This window comes from Aulonocara sp. 'chitande type north' Nkhata Bay, linkage group LG7, assembly GCF_057382095.1.
Source record: "Aulonocara sp. 'chitande type north' Nkhata Bay isolate Kocher_YH1m ecotype deep benthic linkage group LG7, A_spYH_male_GT1.1, whole genome shotgun sequence".
Classification (NCBI taxonomy): Eukaryota; Metazoa; Chordata; class Actinopteri; order Cichliformes; family Cichlidae; genus Aulonocara; species Aulonocara sp. 'chitande type north' Nkhata Bay.
Genome location: NC_141350.1, coordinates 31,941,165 through 31,950,473, shown reverse-complemented (window position 1 = coordinate 31,950,473; position 9,309 = coordinate 31,941,165). Strand labels below are relative to the sequence as shown.

The following is a 9,309-nucleotide window of genomic DNA, read 5'->3' as shown; positions in this document are numbered from 1 at the left end:
CTTCATCTTCACACAGCATATCAACCTTCCATACTTGCAGCTGTGTTCACATCATGGATTTGGTCTGCTCTGCTGGTTTCACAGGACATCAACTCACCAGGGTCAACCTAAGCATCTCAGACCATTCCACAGTCACTACACTGACATCCCGTCCCCAAATATAAATGTAAAATATTATTCAGAAATCTCTCCCAGAAATATCTTGGCTTTTACTGCGGGAAGAAAAAGAGTCTTCCACTGCTATCTGTTAACTAATCGGATGTCATCAACTATTACAACAAAAACTCCATTCATGTGTTAACTAGCTGGGTCCCAAAAATATACTTGTTCACACACTTTCTTACCTGTTCCCCAAACTTCACTAAAATCGCATCCATATGTTCTGAAAGAAAGGCTGGTACAAGATGCTCTCATAACAGCCCATTTTACGCACGTTTCATCTATTCTGAAAACCAACTATCACCAACAAAGTGACACACAACAAGAGATTTGCTTTTTATGTAGACTTCAACCTCAGCACCATAGCACATAAACACGAGGTCATTCTACCAGCACAGAGCAGGTGAATTCAAGCCTACATGTTTAATAGTCAGACTGGCACAAACGTTAACGGAGCACTTTACAGGGCTGGACTGTACAGAAATAACACAAGTATCTAACTCCTCCTCTTTACTCATGATCACAGACAGCAGGACTTCTTCATCGACGTCATTGCAAAAAACCCAAATTCAGCAGGAACTTAGATTTTGTTTGTTGCTGTGAGCAGCTAAACAGTTTACTCTCTGCATTAATTACATACCAACAGCATAATACAACAGCAGGAAGGATGATCATCTCCAGAGTATGTGGTTCAACAGCGGTCATTGGACTAATTACCTATAATTATCAGCTATTCAGGCTCTGGCACGATGTAACAGTGAATGATTTGTACTTTCTTTGTCAGCATGACGGACAGAAGACAGGCCTGATTAAGTCAGGAAAACACAATAAGCTTACCTGATTACCAGTAAATTTGAGGTTAGGCATGTGCTGCAGACCTGATATGACGTGTGCTGCATTTACTTTGCCTACCAATAATGCAGCAGACACACAAGCTCTTCCTTTCTCCTGAACAATAGCAGCACTTTCATGTGATGTCAACACAACCAGGGACTCTTCCTCATCCTCTAAATGTATTTATTTTCGTGTATGTTAAACTAAACTACAGACAATATTGAGATATTTAAATTATGCAAGTGTATTATTTCAATTTTTGTTAAAGTGCAAAAAAATGTAAGTATTTATTATAGTGCGTGAGTAATTTTGAGGAGTGTGTAACTTCCAGGTGTTTTACAGGAAGGGAAAGCAAATTATGCACTTCAGTTTTTGTTTTGCCTCATGCTGTTTTTATATTAGCTCAGTAAAGGCCATATAGTTTAACATCGTGGTTCCTCACACACCATATCCTGACAGCACTCTTCTAGACTAAGGTCTTGGATGTTGTTTCTGGGATCTGCTGGAGCCACTTGCACAGGTCGGGCATCACTGTAGCCTTCAGCCTCCACATCTTCTCGAGCTCCTCTCTCAGGCATTGGTATTTCTCCAGCTTCTCATTTTTATTCTTCCTGATGTTGCTATCACTTGTTATAGCTGCATCTGTCACTTTGGCCTTCTTTCTCTGCTTGGCCATGACTTCTGTGTCTGGGTAGCTTCCCTGTCTGTATCTGGAAGTTCAACAGGATCTTAGCTTGGTCATTCTTAAGTATCCCAGGGGGTGTATACCGTTTTGACCTTGGAACTTCCAGGCCACATTTGGCATGCATATTATGCAAGCCACTTGGTTATAGTTTTCCATATATGCCCTGCCTGCTAGCAGCTTGCATCCAAGATAAAAAGGCAAAATTCCCAAAGCATAAAGGAGTGCAGAATACTTCATAAAAGATCATAAAATTACACCCACCAAAACTGGAGGACAAACAGGTTGCGCCACACAGCAAGCATAGTCATCACATAATTCCATTAAAATGCTTCAAAAAGCACCAGCAACACAAACACAACAGCAAGCTCCAGTTAAGTGATGCTAATTAGCGACTGGCTACAGCTGCCTGCATTACTACACCTGTCAAACCTCCTCCATATTTCTCCTATGAAGGCAGAAATGATCCATACACTGTGAACATATTGTGAATTTGGAAAGTTGAACCCTAACCCTGTGTGGATTGATTCACTTTTTGAGACAGCTTCAAGTGATCATTAGAGGAACTAAAATTTCTTCAAGGTCAGTGTTTGCGTTTCATCATTTATGTTATGTTTGGAACTATAATTCACCACATTTTAAAATAAATTTATTGTCAATATTGTTTATTATATATGCAGAACACATTTAGTAGCTAAAAAAACAATAATGTGGTGTGTTTGTCAAACAGTAAGAATGAGGGGAAAAGACAAAGAAACGAGGCAGAGAAAAGAGAAAAACTGGAAGAAAAGATAGATGCAGCAGAGAAGTGATGAGGAGGAGGAAGCTGATATAATTTGCCTGTCGGAATTCATTAGGGCCAAACTGGTGAAACACACAGACACACACACACAGAGTCTGGTTTTAATTCCAGAATCTCATTTCAGATCTGATTAATTACTCTCTCACGCTTGACGAAGAAAATCAGCAGCAAAACTGAAGGGATTAAACACACAGTCTCACACACACACCCTCACCCACACACACAGATGGTGAATGAATTATTCATCCAACTCACATGTTTTTGTTTTTGTTTTAAATTGAAAATGCAACACAACAACAACACAATTATATCGGCAAACAATGGCAGAGAAACTGTGTCATGTTTGCGTGTGCGTGTGTGTGTTAATGAGCTCGGCAGATAGATGTTATGAGTTTAATGAAAACAAAAGTTGCACATTTTGGCCACACAAAAACAATTATTGATGGAGCTGCAGGGTAAGCTTGAGCTTTTACAGCCGTCTGCCACATGAGGACTCACAGTTTAAGTCTGCCTACGTGTGCTTTTTATATTGAAACATAAATAAAATGTCATAAAGTCAATATTGGCAGTATCCCAAGCTGGACAGAGAGCAATGACATCGACCAGTTCAACATAACTGGGTTTTCTATGGGTTAGCTGGCTTGACAAATCCTAAAAACAGTTCAGTTAATGGGTGTATATCAGTTATTAATAAATGGACTGGACTTCTACTCGAGAGCTCAAAGTGCTTTATTAAACATATTTTTTTTTTCTACACCCAAGTGCTTTCTATTTTTCACACGTATTCAGACTGATGAACACGCCAGGAGCTAGTGAATAGATGACCTACCTAGATGAGCAACATCCACCCCATAATGAAGCTTTGACTCATCATCTGACTTTTCCTTTCTCCTCATTATTTTAATTAGTTTTTTATACACACTTTTACTTTTGTTCTAACCCACTGGTTATGGCTTGATCCCACTACAGTAAATATAGGACGGCAACCTCTGTCTGACTCAGACTGTCTGAGGTTTGTAATGAGCTGCCTACTGTAAGTTCATTTTATAAATCACAGTCCCACAGTATCTATGACACGATTTGTGGAAGTAGTTTGTTTGTTATTCAGAGTGTACTCTGAATATAAGTGACTTTCTGTGTATGTGTCTGACAGTGACAGACTTGTGATTTATCATAGTTGATTGCTGTATTATCGTACACTATACGTAGTCGTGTTGTTTAACCTGTTTATATTAAACTGGTTCGTTTTCCACCTTGGTGCAGTTTGTTTTTAGCCGATGTGAACACGGTAATCTCATTATCTCATAATCACCAACACCAACAGAGCAGTTTGTTTATGGTGTGAGCATGAACCAAGCTTGATTCGAACAATCCTCCACGTGTATGTTGCAGGTTTGAACTAAAACACTTTCTGTAGTCACGTATGTGATCTGGGATGCAGCAAGTTACTATCAACGTGCAAATGTCTGTACAAGCTAGCAGCCTGCTGAAATGAATGTAGATTCTCAGAATACAGCGCCTTCTTCACATATTTACTTTTGTTGCTCCCACCCAACACATTTGGCCAATAAGTAGACTGAACATCCTCACGTGGTTTTTAGTGACACGTTCAATTGGAGTTCACTTGGATTTTTCTCTGTGTGAGAAGAAACCAAACCACAGGGAAAAGCTGCAAGCCATCAACTGATTCAGAGAACAGTAATGAACTATAGTTTTATTCACAGGCAACAAGATTGGACAAAGGCATAATAATTTTGGCCTTGCTTCAGTCTTAAACCACCATTTCCTGCTAGTGTGATTGCAGTATTAGGTTTGGGAAGAATCGAAACAACTAAACAACAACAGAAGCAGATGCTCTGTTGAAACAGGTGAGATGTCAGTTGAAAACTGTCATAACAGATTAACAGACCATGGATACCTCAACCTGGCAATACACACGACAACCAAAGAACGCCTTCTGTGATACGTCAGTGGCTTTGACAAAATGTCATTTGACATCTTTGGTTCAGGGTGGCCATTGCCATCACAGTTCATCCATTTTCCTGAGATTTTCATCCATATTGGAAGAGCTGCACCCAGGTATTCCTCCACCTGGCAATAAAGAATTTTTGCGGTAATTTCATGTCCTATCACAGGCATGCAATGAAAGGTTTTTTTTTTTTATAAAGCATAGCCGCATTGGTGTTCTAGCCTGACTAATATTTAATACAACAGAAATGCTGAAAATTAAGCTCCCATTTTCACTTAGAATGAGTTTGTCATTCTGAGTCACGCCCACGCTGCTTGCTGTCTGGATTTCACTGCACTGTCAATAGTTGACATCAAACACGAAGAACTAAAGTTTTGACTCAAGATGGAAGAAAACCAGAAACCTGTGAGGAGATGTGTGGCTCTTTGAAGGTGCCTCAGCTCTTTGTTTGCTGTATAAACTCAATGGAAGCACATCTGCTGTATTAACTTTCTGCACACACCACTGTAGTCCAACTCTCCCTTTCTCAATAAACACAGAGTTGCAGTCTTAACTTTCACGTGTCAGTCTGAGCACATCTAAAGGACCAATCATAATCCATTACCACGGTGGCTGTCACCATCACTCCATGGAAATGAATTCTGACTGGTTTCATGCTTCATTAAAAACCTATGACCTCCAGTAGAGCAACTTTCATCATCTAATCATTCACTCATTGGTTTGTGGAATTTGTATTATTTATTACTATTTGCATTTGCCAGATAATACTCTTCCACAGACGCTCTCCACAGACAAACATTAAAATGAACACATTATTTTCAATTGCACCAAATCTTCATGAAAGAAGAAGAATTTTGGGGTACTTCCAGCTGCACCAGCTCCCCGATGAACGAAACAAAAGAAAGTATATGGCTTCATATTTACACTAAAAGAAATGAGATAAGAAGAATAGAAGCAAAATATACCGACAGAGTGGGTGGCTCAAAGAAACCCTGCAGGGTTTAATAAAAGGAAAAACTATTCAGAAGAAAAACAAAACAAAAAGAAGGTGACTGAGTGACAGACGGGGGAGGAAAGACTGAAACTCGATTGAAATCTACAATAACAAATTTAGTGAGAAGAGTGGCAGCAAACACAGACGCCTGCTCAGGAAACTGACTAGCGACAGCATTCACACTGCACTTAATGTTCTCACTTTATCTCACTTTATGCACGCAGATTAGAGCAGGATCAACACACACGCACGCACGCACACACACACACACACACACACACACACACACACACACACACACGCACGCACGCACGGTAGCAAAACATTTACTGTAGTTTTCTTCCAATTCAACTGAAAAAAACCCTTTTTAATGCTTATTCACTTATAACAGTCAACACACAAATCAGGGATGCACTTTTGTGGTTTCACACTCATACTCAAATTTCAGTTACACAGTATGTATTTTGTTTGTTTAGTTTAGTTCTTCTAGTCTAATTCAATGTGTTTTTATTTACATTGCACTAGTTTACAGCAATAGTTACCATCCATCAATCTATCCATTTCCTTCCACTTATCCAGGGCTGGGTTGGGGGGTCAGCAGCAGAGAAACCCAGACCTCCCTGTGGTCACTTCCTGTAAAAAAGAAATGACCACTGAATCGTGGCATGCACAACTGTTAGCGTTTTGTCATTTATACAAGCTGCATTGTATTTGGTTTATGTTTTGGGCTACTTGTCTGCTGCTCCAGTCCTGCTTGCAATAACGAAAGATGAGGATAAGGGTGGGGCTGATTGAAATTAAACTGGACTGTGGGACAAAGTGGCTAGGGCTGAATTAGTTTACCATTTGTCACTTGCATACATTGGGGGTTTTTTTCTGTTAACTTATAGTCAATCAGTGCTTTAATGTAGACACTGCACATGTAACCTTAGCTCTGCATACTATCCAGGGGCGGTTTGTGGTAGAATTGGTTACATTCATTACATCTGTGCAAATGTTCCTAAAGCTAAATGTCACTTCATCATTAGTTGATTTGAATCTTTCATTTGTTTATGTAGTTTGGTTATACTTACCATTGTGTGTTCCTTTGTGCAGGTCTTATATGTGAAACAGGTACATGGGAAGGGTCACCCCAGTACTTCCTGTTTTTATAGGATATGATGTCATTGATCAAGTCAGTTAGGTGTAACCAAATGAAGGGGTGTTTCTTTTGTGTAAAATTGTTTCATTTAAATTTAAAATAACCTCATGAGTCAGATTTTGTGGAGAGACTGACTTTTCAAACCGTTTAGTTGGGTGAATGAATTTGTTAAGTGGAAGAATGATTTTATTCCTCTTTCTTTGTCTAGACTGTGTTATTTAGTTGACCCTGTTTTCCTCAATGGTAGAGTTAATGAGGTTCAGATGTGAATGGAATTCTGTATAAAGCAGGTGAGATTTTGACTGCCAGGCTCTTATGTTTTGTGAAATAATTGTTGAAAGGTGATGCCAGAAAAGAAAGAAAAGAAAGAAACTTTAAGAGAAAGAAACTCTTAAAAGAAACTTGAACAGTCTGCAGATGCTGTTTTCTTATCACTTTCCATGCTGCTTATGTTACGCTGCCTCACAGACTGAACCATCTGCTATGAAATCAGAGGGAGGGATGGGTTTTTCTTGTATTGAGCTTAGTTATCGTCCCTGTGGTATTCATAGTGTTATGTGTTCAGTAAATTTATAGAATAATGCTAGTGATGGCTTGAAGTCATGGCACTTGTGTTAAGTTCATTTATAAAATTTGCCCCCCTCCCCTACCTCACAAAAACACACACAGACATACAAACACAGGTTTTGATAAGCTGTGTTTGCATGTCTGTGTTTAATCAAGGTCTAGGGCTAGACCTTGATTAAACAATAAAAGAAAAACATCGCTGTTGAATTAAAAGGCTTGAGCACTGTGTGAAGGGGTTATTTGTCAATTGCAGGGTAAATTAAAAAAAATAATAATGAAAATGAAGGTGATGACTAGCATCAATCAACACTTAATCAATAAACAAAGTCATTTCTCAGAAATGCTAATCTGAAAATGCTGGTGGAGCCTCCACCTGTTTAATGTTTCATTGAACCAGCCACGTTAGGCACTGATGCTTCATTTCCATTATCAAGGTTTTCTTTGCTAAAGTGCTACAGAAGTTTTTAAAACTTCCTCACTCTACATCACACATGACTGAGAAGGTGTTTAGTGAGGTAAAAAAAAAAAAGAAAAAAGAAAAAACCACATAAGCTTTTTTACTTGCTAATGCTACCTCTGATTCCAAAGCACAGATTGTAATTAACTTTAGAGCAGTAAAAGCAGAGCCAGCAGCAGCATCTCTAGCATCCTAGTCTCCCAACAGTTTCCCCTCATAGACCACAGGTTTATCCACAATGCATATGCACAAACAACCAGAAAAAGGTGCTAGTCTCTGAGCTTACCCAGCTCCAGCCTTTCCACATATGCTACAGATTCCACTGGAGTCTGAGACAAGCAGAGTTAAGCTGCTTCCAGTGACAATAGCCAATTGTGGCCACAAGATGAAAGTAATTGTAATGATCAATGCAAACAAGTAAAGAGAGAAGCTTGTGGGAAACAACACTGAGATGCAAGGATCACTTTCACTTTGGTTTTAATTTATGTCTACTTTTAGATTTCACTGGACAAGCACTGCTTGCCTTGCTTGCCCAGGTGGAATGTAACTATTGTACCCCCCATATATACTCTTGATATTTTTCATTAAGTGATCTTTGTGAATTAGACAGTTGATTAGGAAAGACTGTCTTGCGGCCTTCTGTTATTTCTGTTCACAGTTTGCTTGCACAGAATGTAGACAGTCTGACTGCAAAGAGATTTTACTGCCTGACTCAGTGGCAGGTACCACCCTGGCTCTTTTGGTTGGGATTTTTCATAGATTTTTTAAATTATAGCAGAAAATAATACCTATGGGATATTATGCTTAAATATTTTAATCAGGAAGATAATCTCCACTGATGTAACTCAAATCAAGAGAATTCAAATCCTAACAGCACACTGGAAACAAACTACATTATTGTTGCATAAGCTCTACGTCATCATGGGTTTTACATATTCCCCTAATATTCTATAAATGAACTTCCACAATTTTAATCAAAGTCCTGGAATATTTTGACTGCACCTCTGGTAAATATATTTTTGTCAAAGCATTAATATCAACACAAAAGGAGTTAAGTGAAATTTCCAAGAAGAAAAACTAAATTACAAGGTATCAAAGTGGTACATGTCAGCTTTTATCGATCAAATGATTGATGCTAATGAGCTGACACTGATTGCACATATCTCAAATAATCCTGCTACTATCAGACATTTCAGAATAATGAAATGAAACCAGTCCTGTCAGTTATGAGCCATTAACCAGACAGGGTTTGAGACAGCTGTTGGAGAACAGCGGGATCTTCGTTACCTTCCTGCAGCTGAACCAAAGAGCATCAGAAAGTGATTAGAGCTCAGTGGGCTCAAAGGAAATATTACGAAAGGCAGTCTGAATCACAACCTGTCAGAGTATGCTGCCTCTTAAATGAATACTCTGTACTATCTGGTTTTTAAAACATTTAATTGAACATACTAAGGCAGAAGGAAATATGTATTTATACTGTGCTGTCCTGGCAATACCATTACCAGGCACTTTCACTGTATTTCAAACACCTCCTGTTTGAGCTTCTGCAGAAGTCCAGCAGCCAGACACAATTAATCACTTGATCAGTCGATCACTACCTTAACCTCAGATGGCTCTCTCTCTCTCTCTCTCTGAAAGCTAACATCTCTGAAGAGACCAAACGAAACAGGACTGCACTCTTATTGTTCACAGGACAATGAGTTG

The 9,309-nt window shown here is 39.0% G+C and overlaps 1 long non-coding RNA gene across 1 annotated transcript; it reads right to left on the bottom strand.

Annotated features, from left to right (window-relative positions):
* Positions 1–3,922: 3,922 nt before the first annotated feature.
* Positions 3,923–6,586, bottom strand: LOC147325498 (uncharacterized). Its single transcript, XR_015130571.1, has 3 exons — positions 6,514–6,586; positions 5,983–6,093; positions 3,923–4,568 (listed from the first exon to the last, which is right to left on the bottom strand). It is a non-coding gene; the product is annotated as an uncharacterized LOC147325498 (long non-coding RNA).
* Positions 6,587–9,309: the final 2,723 nt, after the last annotated feature.